Source organism: Silene latifolia, chromosome 4 (genome assembly GCF_048544455.1).
Source record: "Silene latifolia isolate original U9 population chromosome 4, ASM4854445v1, whole genome shotgun sequence".
NCBI lineage: Eukaryota > Viridiplantae > Streptophyta > Magnoliopsida > Caryophyllales > Caryophyllaceae > Silene > Silene latifolia.
Genome location: NC_133529.1, coordinates 103,181,238 through 103,198,165, shown reverse-complemented (window position 1 = coordinate 103,198,165; position 16,928 = coordinate 103,181,238). Strand labels below are relative to the sequence as shown.

At 34.2% G+C, this 16,928-nt stretch overlaps 1 long non-coding RNA gene and 1 pseudogene across 2 annotated transcripts; both read left to right on the top strand.

Annotated features, from left to right (window-relative positions):
• Positions 1 to 10,456: 10,456 nt before the first annotated feature.
• Positions 10,457 to 11,001, top strand: LOC141651855 (uncharacterized; annotated as a pseudogene).
• Positions 11,002 to 11,592: 591 nt separating this feature from the next.
• On the top strand, positions 11,593 to 14,194 carry LOC141652366 (uncharacterized). 2 transcript variants are annotated; one of them, XR_012547172.1, is made up of 3 exons: positions 11,593 to 11,661; positions 11,759 to 11,846; positions 14,025 to 14,194. It is a non-coding gene; the product is annotated as an uncharacterized LOC141652366 (long non-coding RNA). The 2 variants fall into 2 exon arrangements; XR_012547171.1 differs by having other exon boundaries at positions 11,594 to 11,667.
• Positions 14,195 to 16,928: the final 2,734 nt, after the last annotated feature.

The window sequence follows — 16,928 nt, the reverse complement described above, 5'->3', positions numbered from 1 at the left end:
TTTGCATTCTAAGACCGCGCTCTTGCTTTTCGACGCTTACGTGCTTGCTCTATGCGACTACGTAAGCTCAGATCATTCAGAGTACCAGACACATTGCATAGACCGACGCACTTAACCAACTCCACTTAATCAACTTAATCAATCGTTTTAAATCCTTTTTCAAGGGCACTTTCATATTTGCATACATCGAGTCGAGCAATTACTAAACGACAACATAGTCAATCTCATTTCGTCATACATGTAGGTCTGAGGGTGTAAAACCTATTTAATCTTTTATTTTATTATCTGTATTCAATTAATGTATGAACTTATATCATAGATATGCTCAAACCGTTTTCAAGAGATAAGTTTTAAACCGTTTTGATGAAAACAGCAGCGATACGAAGTCGAAGAAACGCATCAACTGATGTGCCTTCTGGAATAGTTGCAGCATCTGCTGCACCTATTCCAGGGGATGCTTATCAGTTGCTGCTCTTCTTCTTCTTCCTCGGGTCTCTGTTGTTTCGTCTTTTCCTCTTTTCTCATTTTTTGTTCTTTATTTTTCCAAACCTTTTTGAGTTTCTGTTTCTAAATTTATTTTATAAAATCCACTTCAATAATTTACCACTTACTTCCCTTATATTTGCAGGTTTTCATCATCTTATTCAAACCCGGATTTTAAAGGTTCGATTCTCCCATATCGAGTCCTTAAAATTTATCTTTTGGTACATGTTTCTCTTTATTTTCTAATCTAACTTCGTTTTTGTTCGTTTTGAAGTTCAAAGTTTCAATCTTTGTAAACCTGACATTGTATAATTGTAACCCTGCAATGTAATATCTTGTTTTAACTCGTTCTTTAATCTGAATTATGACGATTTTCAGTGTCCATAAACATGCTAAATCACTTCTACTTCAGTCGCATATCAATAATCAATGTAAATTAACCAACGAACAATAACTAACCCGTGGGTCTAACTTTCATAGTAAAAACTCAGCTCAAGAACAGACGCAACGTCTGATGCGCCTCTTCCTGAGGACGCACCGATTACTGCGCATGTTCTGGGTTGGTTTCTGCTTCTGAACTCGTCTGGTCATGATGTAGGCTTTCTAATTAGCCGCTTTGAATCGACTATTATTCACATTATCCCTCTTAATTTGACATATTTTCATATTTTAATTTATTTTCTTTTCATCTTTTATTCTTCTTTTATTAATCCTTCCTTTTGAGCGTATTTATGACGTAAATTCAAGTAATTCATTTTAATTTATTTCTTTGTATTGTTCATATCATTCTTGGATTATTTATCTATCTGGCTCATTCACATGTAATTAACCTAAGTTCCTACTTTTACCCAATTGAGTGCTAAATTATTTGTCAACCGACATAGTCTAAATTCACATGCGAGGATTAATCCATGGATGCTGCATTGCATGCATACAATTGACGACATATCGAGTATAAATAACTTCTCTGATTATTAGTAGATGCCGCTATCGAGGCGGGCGGGATTAGGTGTTTAAATAACGAGCTTCCTAATACGTACCCTCACCCCTAACTCAGATATCTGTGAGCATCCGTGTTCATTGGCATCGCGAGAGTCATTCTAGATATAGAATGCTAAAGGTAACGGATTTCTTAGTGTTCATGTCATTGCTTTGTGTCTTGACATGGCACAAAGTATTCGAACGGTTCTAATTTTCTATAAAAGTTGGTGGTGACTCCACAAATGCAGGCTTGTCAAACCTTTCACCGGTTTCAATACCTTAAAAATCGGTAATGGCCCATGATATGCTTTGGCCTTTCCGGCCGGGGTTCCGTGGGAGAAGTGTCGCCGCCTCGAAACCAACGCGCGGGTACGTGCGGCGCGGGTGTTTGTGTCCACAATATGTCGGCCGGAAAAGTGAGGTGGTCAACTTCTATTAATACATCCTCCACCATTCCCTTAGTGTAGATGTTTGAGTGATCCGCCAATTGGATTACCACGTTCGTTTTGGTCAATGGGGGTAGTCCTAGTGTCTCGTAATGGGTGTAAGGCATGACATTTATGGATGCACCTAAATCTAACATAGCATGTGTGAAGCTCTTTTTTCCCAATAAAGCATGGGATAGTGAACATATCCGGATCGCCGCACTTTCTAGAAAGTGACTTTTGAAAATAGGGGAGACGTGTTTACTAACCCTTACCATTTGAGTGAATATTTTTGAGTTTCTCCTAGGTAGAAACTTTGCATACCTCGAAACACTTTTCAAAAGGTAAGTAGATGAATATTGGCCTCACACTTTCTAAATGTCTCATATAGGTCGGAGTCATGCTCTATTTTCTTATAATGTGTGAGGGCTTGAGGAAAAGGTACCTCCAGGGTGTGACCTCTCACTACCTCCAAGATGTAGTCCTTTGGAAGTGCGCATGTCTCTTCATCCTTGCTCTTTGTTGGGGAAGTTCCTTGCTCTTGACCATCAACCCTTGTTGAGGAGGCTTTTCTTTGCTCTACCACGAGCTCTTCTTCCTCACCAACTTGCTCCAACTCCCTTTCCCTTGAGTTTGCTTTTCACTTCTTCTTTGGAGGAGTATCTTGGACTCTCTCCTTTCTCGAGGTCATTGCACTTACATCTTCTCTTGGAGGAGGAAATGTCATTGAAGGAATTGAGGTGGAGTTCTTTGCCTTATCCTTCACAATTTCTTGGAAGATTTGCCCCAGTTGACTCTCAATATTCTTTAACCTTGCTTCATTCAAGGTCTTGTTATTCGCATGTCATTTCTTCGAGTCGACTTGTCCCTTCAAAAGAAGATTTAGCATGTTCTTGGTAGACATGTCCTCGTCATTATGAGAAGAAGAAGGCCCCTGTCCTTGGGAATTGTTGTTGTGTTGGTTCCCAAATTGGAAGGTTCTCCCTTGAGCTTGGTTTTGATTGTTGTTTTGGAAGTTGGAATTTGGGTTATTTGGAAGTTGGAGTTTTGTTTTCTTTGAAAGTTGGAATTTTGGCTTTGGTTGAAGTTTTGGTTTCTTAAGTGATTGAATTGTCCATTTTCAAAGCTCTTAGACTTGTCACCTCCCCAACCAAGAAGATCCATATTGGCCATGTTGTAATAGCCTCCTCCATTAGGATTTCTAAAGTTATAATTTCCATGACCAATGGCACTCACATTTTCCACTCCAATTCCTTCTTCCTGCATTATGGGACATGCCTCAATGAGGTGAGGCCCTTGACAAAATTCACACTCAACTTGAGACCTATGGCCTCCTTAATTATCTTGGTTATTGTTCATCAAGCTAGCCACCATTTGATTTATTTGGCTCATTTCACTGTGATGAATCCTACATTGAAGATCTCCAGGAAGATTAGATAGTATAGGGATATCGTCTTCTAATGGTATTTGAAGAAGTAATCTTGGTAAGTAAAGTTATAGGTGTTTTAGCTATAACTTTACTTACCCAGACTTAATGTTATAGATGTTTTGATTATAACTTTGAGCTCTAGTATGAATATAGCACGGCTTTATATTTTAAATGAGTTTTAAAATAATTTTTCAAAACCTTATTTTTAGAATTTTTAAATGGAAAACTTATTTATAGTAGATTGAGATGTGGACTTAATTGGGTTGTGAATAAATGATTACCCTTGAAGATTAGCCAATGTTTGTAGAAACTTATGAGTTGTTATTAGTTGTGTTGTCTAGGGTTTCCGATTACACTCATACTTAAGCCCTTAATCTTATATTGTTTGTACGGTTTAAAGATTAACGAGTCAAGGCTTTTGAGTCGTTACCTCCTTGGTCGAAACTCCTAGCTCAAGTAAGATATTAGGTTAAAACTAGAATAAGTAGTTACTAGAGATATTTTATCTCGTTATACTTTTTAGTTTTATCCTCAATAACTTAATGTTAGGTTCATTTACCCCTATTAGACTCATCTAATCATTTTATAAATTACCCATAATTTATATACTGGTGGATCTAGTTGCATGCAATATGTTTTTAATCAAAAATAAGGAGAAAACGATTTTCTTACATACATTTGTGACGGATTTAGGGCAATCTAGATCTTGAGCTAATGCCATTTTTGGATGATCTTCAAAAATCTTCAAACATTCAAAATAGAATGTCTCCTCATAGTTGCACCCAAGACTCTTACCCAAACACCAATACTATTATTAACTAGATAATAGGATTAGTAACCTTAAATATTATTTCTAATATTCATATATATTATTACTACACTAGTAATCTTGTGGTAATCTTAGATTTTTAGAATAAATTATGTATAAAAACATATTTTTATTGAAAGAGTGAGAACAACTAGAGATAAGTGTGCATATTTTTCTCATCAAAAATAAGAACAACTTCTTATGCTTGAAGGTGAACCGTCCAAGACAAGTGTTGGGAAGAAAAATTGAACTTCTCAATTTGCTTTTTATCTTTACAAGAAAGAACTAGAGTAGGTCTAGGTATAAGCATGCACAAGGGTCATAATGATGTTCCTTTAAGCATAAAATAAAATAATCACCCATTAACTATCCAAAATTTCGGTCCACTCAAGTAAAATGGACATACATTTTATAACTTGTAATTTGTCAATTGTAATTATGTGTGACACAAGACCCATAACATGTTATTAGTCATATGTATGCATATTTAACAAATTAAACATCATTACACATTAAACAAATTACACTTAATAATTTAATTAGTAATTCACAATTACATGTGTGTAAAATGGGTCATTTTGGATCTAGTTAATGTAATCTACAATATTTTGTAATTATAACTGTAACACCCCGCAATTTCCAAGCCATCCAAAATAATAAAACTCATATTTTTAAATAATAAGGATGATTCACAATAAAATTTTATCCTTTAAAATCTATTATTTTTCGACAATGATATCCAAATACCCATCCTAAACTTACACTCCTTATGCCGACGAATAACTACTTCGTCGTTGATGCTAATTTTATGATATTTTAAAGACATATTTAACTCTTGATCATAAAATGAAAGTTGTAGATATTTATTTTAGCTTTCCAACGCCACCAAAAACACCTCAATCGGAGTTATGTAGAGGAAATTATGCCCGAAATACGAAAGGCTGTCGCAGAAATCCGCGAACAAGACCCACCCTCGTTATTCCTCTTTTCACCTTGAATTATCATTTACCTCATCACCTAGGCACATGGCAAGTTGGCAACTTGTTTTTTTTCCTTGGAGCCCAAGGCCTACCCTCATAGGCATGTGACTACTTTACTTAAAGTAATAGCCTAAGGTTTAGCCTTAATCATTCCCCTAACTTATTCCTTTTTTAGCCTCCTACTCATCTATAACTTACACAACACAATTTGCACCCACAATTCTCTCCTCTTTGCCGTGAGCTTCTACCCCAATTCTCTACATTTTATTTCTTCCATTCTAACATCTCTTTCATCTTATTCCTTAGTAAGTGTAAGTGATTATTTAGTTCCCATCCTTTTATTAGTTTTTTTTAGAGTAGTATTTAATTAATTGTTTTTCATTCTTATGTTTGTTCAAGAAGGTGATCAAGAGACATTGGTTGAGGGAGATCATTTGGGTTGATCTTATAACACTATCCTTTTTATTTACTAATCTTAATCTCTATCAAGGTAACTAGGTTTTCTCCTTTCTATGATTTTTGAATTTCAAGTGCTTTTATGAGGTTATAATAAGATTGATAATATATATGATGTTTAAAATCATGAAAATATATGAGATTCATGATTTATATAATAAATAGTAGTTTTCATTATTTTGTGATGAATATATACTTATTTAAATGTTTTCTATGATTTATTTGTATTTTTTATGTGATTTAACAATCTAATCAATATGTAAAATATATGGATGATTATAAAAATTATATTTTTGATTATATTCTGATTTATTATTATTATTTATGAGTTTGCATGTGATTATTTTAGTTCTATAATTATCATATATTTATTTGTTGTTATTTGATATTTAATCACGGTTTTATGTGATAATCGTCTAATAAGTATATAAAACATAAAAATAATTTCGAAAATTTACTTCCCTATTTTTATTCTGGCCTATTATAACTTATATAATATTTAAATTAATTATTTTATTTTTATAATTATTATTGCTCTTATTTAATATATATTCGTGTTTTTATGCAATTAATCTCAAGTAAATATGTAAAATATATAAATAAATGTGAAAATTGAATGTTTTATCATAGGATGACTTATTTTAGTGTATTAAAGTTTTGCATGTCGATTTTGTAATTTCTATAATTACTTTTGAATTTTATAACAAATTACTCCATAAATAAGTTTTAATTGTGTTAGAATAATAAATAAATATAAATAAAATATTTACAATTTATTTTTATGCATATTCTATCCTATACTAATGTAAAATAAATTATTAATGGTCGTGACACAATTTTCTTATTTATTTGTTTATTTATGCTTGAAATCGCCTATTAAATGCTAATTTTATGTTAAATATGTGAAACATTATTAAATAATTTATTAGGTACTGTTTTTATTGAATTTATAACTCACTAAAATATCTAGTAATTTTTCATGAGTAGAATATAACTTTTGTTTAATTGTTTAGAATTATTAGATGTTTAATTAACGAATTTAATAAATGTTTGTTAAGGAAATAACTAATAACATATTTGATGGTATCATGTCTTGTAAATATATTCTCCATAACTATGTTCATAATGTGAGATTACAATAGTGTATTTGTTAAGAATTGATTGTTACTTCTACTATGGTAAATGGCATGTATACCCTTTTTGTGATATTGCCTTTCGGAAATTATATATTGACATGAGTGTCTCTTGTTTTATATTGGAAAAGTTGAAATTATACTCTAGCTTCGATTACCATTATTGAATTTTATTTAATATTATTTATCCCTCAGTTATGAGCATTTTGGCATGTTAACATGAGGTTATTCATGGTGCACATTTGTTATCTTTTGGACCTTGTTCCATTTTATATATGGTTTAGCTAGAGTATAAGATATCGAGTAGATTTCGGGTTATTGGTCTACTTGAGATGAGCAATACCAAACTGGGTAGGTTTCGGTTATTGGCCTACCTAGTACCCTGGCATGGTTTCGGTTATTGGCTGCTATGGGTTGACCGTCCTTTTTGGATACTCTTATGAGTCTATGGATATGTCGTTTGGGGGTCAAGGGTCCGCACTTTTACGCCTTGACTGGTTAAGGGTCCGCACATTTACGCCTTAACTAGACATTATGTCCCTCGAGAGTCCGCCGGTCTTAGACACGGGTTCACGGTTATGTGTCTGTAGTAGGTTATTTCGGTGTCGTCAGTTATTGACACCAAAGTTTAGGGTTTCAGGTTATTGGTCCTAGACGGTGCTCGTTCTTGTCTCGTGTTATTCTATGTATTTATGGTCCAAGATTTGGATGTGTTTAATTTACCACTCGTATATTATCATTACTCATTTCATATGTCATTCGGGTAAATTGGTGTTATTTCTTTTCATTATATGACCACCTTCTTTTACAGTATTTCATATAATCATGTAAGTGACATGAAACTTGTAAGTTGTTACACATTTTAATTAATCATGTGGTATCATTATTACTCACTCATTTGTGATTGTATACCTTGATATTTAATTTCCATGAAGTTCACATGTTTTCATATTTTGAATGGATTATATGTTGTCTCTTATTATTTGCTCATAATTGTTTCTTGAATTTTCTTAAGTCATGGCTGGGAGGACTCCTAGTTACTCCCCACTGACGGTGGTTGTTGATATTTTTTTTCAGATTGATGTGCTTCTTGGTCATGGATGGGTTTTGAGAGAGAGATAATAAATAATAGTTATGATGTTTAGTAATCGAACCTTGTTGTTTTATTTTGGACGGGTTTTCATTCTCGAGAGTAGTTGTATGCGTAGTTAACTATTACTTTATATATTTCGGTAGCACCCGGATTTATCGCCATGGTGTTTCCGCCACCATGGACTTTTATTAATATAAAATGCAATATTTATCTAGCTTATTTGTATTATTAAATCCGGGGTTGTTACAGTTGGTATCAGAGCCCAGAACGCTCCCAACACTCTCGGATTGAAATAAGACTTAAACAAAGATTATTTATGACTAAAAGAGAGTGGGGTAGAAACAAGTAAGGACTGTGTTTATGTTTATATTATGGGTCTTTTACTTGTATATGAGTATTTCCTTGCTTATTCGTTACTTGTGGCTGAGTAGTTGCTTGCTGGTGGTAGTTAGGCTTCTACCACGTGAGTTATCTATTTGTTTTGTTGAAGATGAACACCCGACATGGAAACAACCGTGGTAATTGCGAAAATGAGAGGACTTATTTTATTGAAATGACTTTATTGAAGTTACTGGAGAAGGAGATCAATGCCCATCCGAATGAAAGGGGGAGATTCGTTTTTTAGCGTTTCAATTGCCACCAACCTCCGGTCTTCATGGGAGTCACCAACCTAGTCATCCTAGAGGGTTGGATACGTGAACTGGAGAAGTTGTTCATGGTGACTCACATGCCCGAGGAATAAAAGGTGGTTATGCCCCAGCCGTGTTCATGGATTCAGATGAACATGACCTTTCACGAGTATTAGACAAATGTGTAGTTGTGTTCATAGGTGATATCCTGATTTATTCAAAGAATAAGGATGAACATACGTAACATCTTCGTTTGGTGTTGGAGACTCTAAGGAAGCAAAGATGGTTTGCGAAGTTTTCGAAATGCGAATTTTGGCTTAAGAAAATTGCATTTCTAGGACATGTCATTTCTGGCGAAGACGTAAGTGTCGATCCAGCTAAAGTTCAAGCAGTAGTGGATTGGGAAAGCCCTAAGAATGTGAGTGAGATTAGAGGTTTCTTGAGTTTGGCAGGCTACTACCGCAGGTTCATTAAAGATTTTTCTAAGGTGGCAAAACCATTGACTTCTTTACTAAAGAAGGAATCAAAATTTGCGTGGTCTAGTGCCTGCGAAGAGGCGTTTCAAGAGCTGAAGAGGAGATTGACATCAGCACCAATTCTAACATTACCCGAGGAAGGCGTCGGATTTGATGTCTATAGTGACGCGGCAAAGAATAGTCTAGGTTGTGTGCTAATTAATGCAAAATGGAAAGGTTGTGGCTTATGCGTCGAGGCAACTAAAGGAAACTGAAAAGAACTATCTGACTCATGATCTCGAGTTGGCAGCTGTAGTTTTTGTCCTCAAGATTTGGAGACACTACCTCTATGGAGTTTCATGCAACTTTTATACAGATCACAAAAGCTTAAAATACATTTTCACACAAAGGGATCTAAATGCGAGGCAAAGGAGATGGTTAGAGTTGATCAATGATTATAACCTTCAGCTACAGTACCATGAAGGTAAGGCCAATGTGGTGGCTGATACATTAAGTAGGAAGGAAAAACACACGCTAAACGTGACTCTAGTGTTGCCTGATGAACTTTGCCGTGAATTTCAAAAGCTGATTTTGGAAGTGGTCCGTCAAGGGAGTGCCAACTTGAGTGCCATGACAGCTGAACCTGAATTATATCATGAGATTCGAGTGAAGCAACGAGAGGATGCAATACTCGAAGGTTTGCGTTCCAAGGCTGGAGAAGCAAAGGACTTCAAGATTTTGGCAGATGGGAGTTTAAGATTTCATGGGAGATGGTGTGTTCCTAATTGTGATGTGCTCAAAAGAAAGATTATGCAAGAGGCTCATAGTACACCATACTCTATTCACCCAGGTGGGGATAAGATGTATAAGGATTTGAAGAAATTCTTTTGGAGGTCTAATATGAAAAGAGAGATTGCTGATTTTGTGGCCAAATGCCTCACTTGTCAAAAGGTGAAGTTTGAGCATCAAAGACCCGGTGGTCTTTTGCAGCCGTTGGAAATACCAGTGTGGAAATGGGATTCAATTTCCATGGACTTTGTGATGAGCTTGCCAAGGACGCCGACAAGAAAGAATGCCATTTGGGTTGTGGTTGATCGGTTGATTAAAGTAGCTCATTTCATTCCGATGAAAGAAACGTGGAGTTTGGATGAGATGGCGATGGCATACCAAAGAGAAGTTATTAGATTACATGGTGTTCCGAAAGATATAGTTTCCGATCGTGACCCACGATTTTGTTCGCATTTTTGGAGGAAACTTCAAGAGGCTTTGGGTAGTAAGCTAAAGTTGAGTACGGCATTTCATGCCGCTACAGATGGACAGACGGAGCGTACTATTCAAACGTTAGAGGATATGCTTCGAGCTTGTGAATTAGAGTTTCAAGCCGGTTGGGAGAAAAGTCTTCCCTTGGTTGAGTTCTCGTACAACAACAGTTTTCACTCCAGCATTAAGATGGCGCCATTTGAGGCTTTATATGGGAGAAAATGTCGAAGCCCGTTGTGTTGGGATGATATAAGTGAAGCTGCGGTTCTCGGACCCGAAATGATTTAAGAATCCATTGAGCAAGTTAAGCTAATTCGGGAAAAGATGAAAGCGGCTCAGGACCGACAAAAGTCGTATGCCGACTTGCGTCGAAAGCCGATTGAGTACCAAGTTGGAGACAAGGTATTCTTAAAAGTGTCACCTATGAAAGGCGTGAAGAGATTTGGTATTAAGGGCAAGTTGAGCCCAAAGTTTGTTGGGCCTTATGAGGTACTTGAGCGGATTGGAGAGGTGGCTTATAAGTTAGCGTTACCCCCAAATTTATCTAAGGTTCATAATGTCTTTCATGTGTCTCAATTAAGGAGGTATCGTAGTGACCCCTCCCACGTACTTGATCGGATGTGGTCGAGGTGGAACCAAACCTCACTTATGAGGAGCAACCAGTACGTATCCTAGATAGGAAAGATAAGACCCTAAGGAATAAGGTCGTTCCACTGGTAAAGGTTTTGTGGCGCAGCCAAAAGTTTGAAGAGGCTACATGGAAAACTGAAGCATCTATGCGGGAGAGATATCCACAACTATTCGATTTGGGTAACCCTTCTATTTCAAGTTTCGAGGACGAAACTTTTCTTAAGGGGGTAGGGTTGTAACACCCCGCAATTTCCAAGTCATCCTAAATAATAAAACTCATATTTTTAAATAATAAGGATGATTCACAATAAAATTTTATCCTTTAAAATCTATTATTTTTCGACAATGATATCCAAATACCCATCCTAAACTTACACTCCTTATGCCGACGAATAACTACTTCGTCGTTGATGCTAATTTTATGATATTTTAAAGATAGATTTAACTCTTGATCATAAAATGAAAGTTGTAGATATTTCTTTTAGCTTTCCAATGCCACCGAAAACACCTCAATCGGAGTTATGTAGAGGAAATTATGCCCGAAATACGAAAGGCTATCGCAGAAATCCGCGAACAAGACCCACCCTCGTTATTCCTCTTTTCACCTTGAATTATTATTTACCTCATCACCTAGGCACATGGCAAGTTGGCAACTTGTTTTTTTTTCCTTGGAGCCCAAGGCCTACCCTCATAGGCATGTGACTACTTTACTTAAAGTAATAGCCTAAGGTTTAGCCTTAATCATTCCCCTAACCTATTCCTTTTTTAGCCTCCTACTCATCTATAACTTACACAACACAATTTGCACCCACAAATCTCTCCTCTTTGCCGTGAGCTTCTACCCCAATTCTCTACATTTTATTTTTTCCATTCTAACATCTCTTTCATCTTATTCCTTAGTAAGTGTAAGTGATTATTTAGTTCCCATCCTTTTATTAGTTTTTTTTAGAGTAGTATTTAATTAATTGTTTTTCATTCTTATGTTTGTTCAAGAAGGTGATCAAGAGACATTGGTTGAGGGAGATCATTTGGGTTGATCTTATAACACTATCCTTCTTATTTACTAATCTTAATCTCTATCAAGGTAACTAGGTTTTCTCCTTTCTATGATTTTTGAATTTCAAGTGCTTTTATGAGGTTATAATAAGATTGATAATATATATGATGTTTAAAATCATGGAAATATATGAGATTCATGATTTATATAATAAATAGTAGTTTTCATTATTTTGTGATGAATATATACTTATTTAAATGTTTTCTATGATTTATTTGTAGTTTTTATGTGATTTAACAATCTAATCAATATGTAAAATATATGGATGATTATAAAAATTATATTTTTGATTATATTCTGATTTATTATTATTATTTATGAGTTTGCATGTGATTATTTTAGTTCTATAATTATCATATATTTATTTGTTATTATTTGATATTTAATCACGGTTTTATGTGATAATCGTCTAATAAGTATATAAAACATAAAAATAATTTCGAAAATTTACTTCCCTATTTTTATTCTGGCCTATTATAACTTATATAATATTTAAATTAATTATTTTATTTTTATAATTATTATTGCTCTTATTTAATATATATTCGTGTTTTTATGCAATTAATCTCAAGTAAATATGTAAAATATATAAATAAATATGAAAATTGAATGTTTTATCATAGGATGACTTATTTTAGTGTATTAAAGTTTTGCATGTCGATTTTGTAATTTCTATAATTACTTTTGAATTTTATAACAAATTACTCCATAAATAAGTTTTAATTGTGTTAGAATAATAAATAAATATAAATAAAATATTTACAATTTATTTTTATGCATATTCTATCCTATACTAATGTAAAATAAATTATTAATGGTCGTGACACAATTTTCTTATTTATTTTTTTATTTATGCTTGAAATCGCCTATTAAATGCTAATTTTATGTTAAATATGTGAAACATTATTAAATAATTTATTAGGTACTGTTTTTATTGCATTTATAACTCACTAAAATATCTAGTAATTTTTCATGAATAGAATATAACTTTTGTTTAATTGTTTAGAATTATTAGATGTTTAATTAACGAATTTAATAAATGTTTGTTAAGGAAATAACTAATAACATATTTGATGGTATCATGTCTTGTAAATATATTCTCCATAACTATGTTTATAATGTGAGATTACAATAGTGTATTTGTTAAGAATTGATTGTTACTTCTACTATGGTAAATGGCATGTATACGCTTTTTGTGATATTGCCTTTCGGAAATTATATATTGACATGAGTGTCTCTTGTTTTATATTGGAAAAGTTAAAATTATACTCTAGCTTCGATTACCATTATTGAATTTTATTTAATATTATTTATCCCTCAGTTATGAGCATTTTGGCATGTTAACATGAGGTTATTCATGGTGCACATTTGTTATCTTTTGGACCTTGTTCCATTTTATATATGGTTTAGCTAGAGTATAAGATATCGAGTAGATTTCAGGTTATTGGTCTACTTGAGATGAGCAATACCAAATGGGTAGGTTTCGTGTTATTGGCCTACCTAGTACCCGACATGGTTTCAGGTTATTGGCCTGCTATGGGTTGACCGTCCTTTTTGGATACTCTTATGAGTCTATGGATATGTCGTTTGGGGGTCAAGGGTCCGCACTTTTACTCCTTGATTGGTTAAGGGTCCGCACATTTACGCCTTAACTAGACATTATGTCCCTCGAGAGTCTGGCCAGTCTTAGACACGGGTTCACGGTTATGTGTTCTGCCGTAGGGTTATTTCGGTGTCATGTTATTGACACCAAGGTTTAGGGTTTCAGGTTATTGGTCCTAGACGGTGCTCGTTCTTGTCTCGTGTTATTCTATGTATTTATGGTCCAAGATTTGGATGTGTTTAATCTACCACTCGTATATTATCATTACTCATTTCATATGTCATTCAGGTAAATTGGTGTTATTTCTTTTCATTATATGACCACCTTCTTTTACAGTATTTCATATAATCATGTAAGTGACATGAAACTTGTAAGTTGTTACACATTTTAATTAATCATGTGGTATCATTATTACTCACTCATTTGTGATTGTATACCTTGATATTTAATTTCCATGAAGTTCACATGTTTTCATATTTTGAATGGATTATATGTTGTCTCTAATTATTTGCTCATAATTGTTTCTTGAATTTTCTTAAGTCATGGCTGGGAGGACTCCTAGTTACTCCCCACTGACGGTGGTTGTTGATATTTTTTTTCAGGTTGATGTGCTTCTTGGTCATGGATGGGTTTTGAGAGAGAGAGATAATAAATAATAGTTATGATGTTTAGTAATCGAACCTTGTTGTTTTATTTTGGACGGGTTTTCATTCCCGAGAGTAGTTGTATGCGTAGTTAACTATTACTTTATATATTTCGGTAGCACCCGGATTTATCGCCATGGTGTTTCCGCCATCATGGACTTTTATTAATATAAAATGCAATATTTATCTAGCTTATTTGTATTATTAAATCCGGGGTTGTTACAATAACTAACTAATCATTCTTATCTCAAATGTTTCATAAACATTGATCAATTTTAGTAACATAACATTTTAATTACTAAAATAAATCTTATTTAATCCTATTACGATAAGATATAAAATTCTCACTTATAAATAAATTTGTTCAATTTAAAGATTTAATTAATCCGTATCAATATACGATTAATTAACTTTACAGTTTGGGAATCGTCCTATAGGTGTGACCTTAAGGGATTAACTGATCACCACCGTCAAACGACAATAATGTCAAACTCTAGTTAGCCAATCATTACCGATTAATGTTGATCAGTTGATTATATAATTGAATCATCCTTTATGCATTATTATTTTGAGATTTAATAATGTGATCGCACTATTGTTGAGGACACTTACTCAAACAATCTCCCACTTGTCCGAGACAAGTATGCGTCACCAATACTCTTGTCCTATTACATCAATTCCCACTCAATGCAAGGTGTCTTGCAGGTCGTACTTGCATTTGATCATATCTTTAGTGGTTTCCTCGATCAAGAGAGTAACTGTTTGATCGGAATTATCTACCGTAGATACCTTCCTAGCGTGACCACGCATTTTCAGTTCAGTACTCCTCTAGTGGCCATGAGATTTTAGATAACCCTGACAAGGAGATGGACAATTCCTATCACACTATTCCCTTCGTACAGCCATAGCTCATCATGACCAAAAAGATACCCATTTAACTTCAGTTATGACAGTCGTAGAGCATAAATCAAAGCCAATCAGAAACTGTTCCAACTTGGGCGAACAGTCTTTAGTCAAAGAATCGACTCATAAGAATACTATAGTAGCTCTTACCACGACCAAGCTTTATATGAATTACCAGAACTCTATAAGCGGTCACTGCCCGACAGAGTGTCCCATACAGTCTGCCTATGTGATCGACTAGTCATCCCTTATGACTTTATGGCACTTGAACTTGCCATCAATCGCATCACACTTTAGTCACTTCGAGACGTCACCTCATATAACCAACTAGGGGCCAATACTATGTTAATCCAGTTCACTTTAATAGGGTTCAACGTTGTCCTTACAACCTATTTGGATATAACAAAGTGATAAATGAGTTTTTAATAAAACTCAAACGATGAATGCATTATCACATATGTAAAATTGATACCATATCAATTACTACATAATCTATAATCCAAACTTAAAATTGTATATAACTATACATCTCAACTCAGTTGAAATGGCATGCCTTATCATGCTTAGCTTATGAAAAGGCCTTGGTTAGCAAGTTTTAGCAACACTTTGCACTTTCCTAACCTTACTATATACTATTTCCCATTCTTGTGTATAATCTTGTATTATAAGAACTTCTTTGAGTAGGTGCCTAGATCCAATCTGGACATAGGCTCTCTTGCCTTTGAATAACTCCCACTGTCCTCACAGTGTGTAGGGATAGGACCTTCGGTTATTGGAACGAACTACCACAGTTCCTCCAATTCATAAAACCGAATCCTTATATGATCCATTCCTTCTTGCATATCCCATTATTGCAAGTGTACTCAATTTTCGTTGTGTATATCTCATTGTTCAACTACCTAGGATGTTTCTAGCAGATATCCTCCTTAAATAATATAGCCAAGATGGTTCTTTAACCATCCTTATGTGTTTAGAATATGGTTTTTGTGTAACTCCTTGCACATCAATCCATCTCAATTCTAAATGCTTAGCTTCATATCTTTAGTACTTCCTGAGTACTAACTAATGAACTATGTGGCTATATAGAGACTTCTCTCAAAGATTCGATTTGTAACTTTTCGTCATACTCCAAGCATACGAAATTTAAGAATGGTGATACATCTTAGAGTAATGAATTAATCCCGCAGCGGAAGCGTGTGGATTCAATTTCTACATGTTCAATACTTTTGAACTTGTCAAGATTCTTATTAATATAAGAATATTCATTCAATGCTAATATCCTCTTAGAACTATCTTTATAGGTCTGGATACCTTAGAGATGTATTATTCTTCTCCTAAGTCTTTCATCATTCAAAATGATCAATATGTCCCATACACATAAGACTAGTAGAATCATATTACTCCCACTAAACTCCATGTATAAACATAACTACTCGACAATTCGAGTAAAGTTTATTACATGATCAAGACATACAATTCAACTCCTTTACTTATACTTAAGACATCTTCCTACCTTAGAATAGTTGCGATTTTAAAAACTCATACAAGATGATTTTTAAATCCAACTATAAAATCCGAATTTTAATGAAGCGTTGTTGTTGCGTGCAAAACCCTTTGCCACCAACCAACCAGGCTAAATAAACATTATCATGTTTATGCTCATTTCGGACTTTTGCGGAGTTGAAACTAGATAAAGCATTTTAATAAGTTACATGCTTGTTACTTTCAAAAATAACATGACTCCTGTCCACTTTAGATTTCGAAGAGTTAATTACTGATTTTGACCAAGAAGGAACATCTTCCTACGTCTTATTCTCAGTTTGTGGCTCTTGAACATTTTCCCTCACTCTGTCTTTAAGAAATACTCCTCATTTCTTTAATAGACAGCATCACGAGCCACAAACCCTTTGTTCTCGTGATCATGTAGGAAGAGAGAGCACATATTTACTATTGAAACAA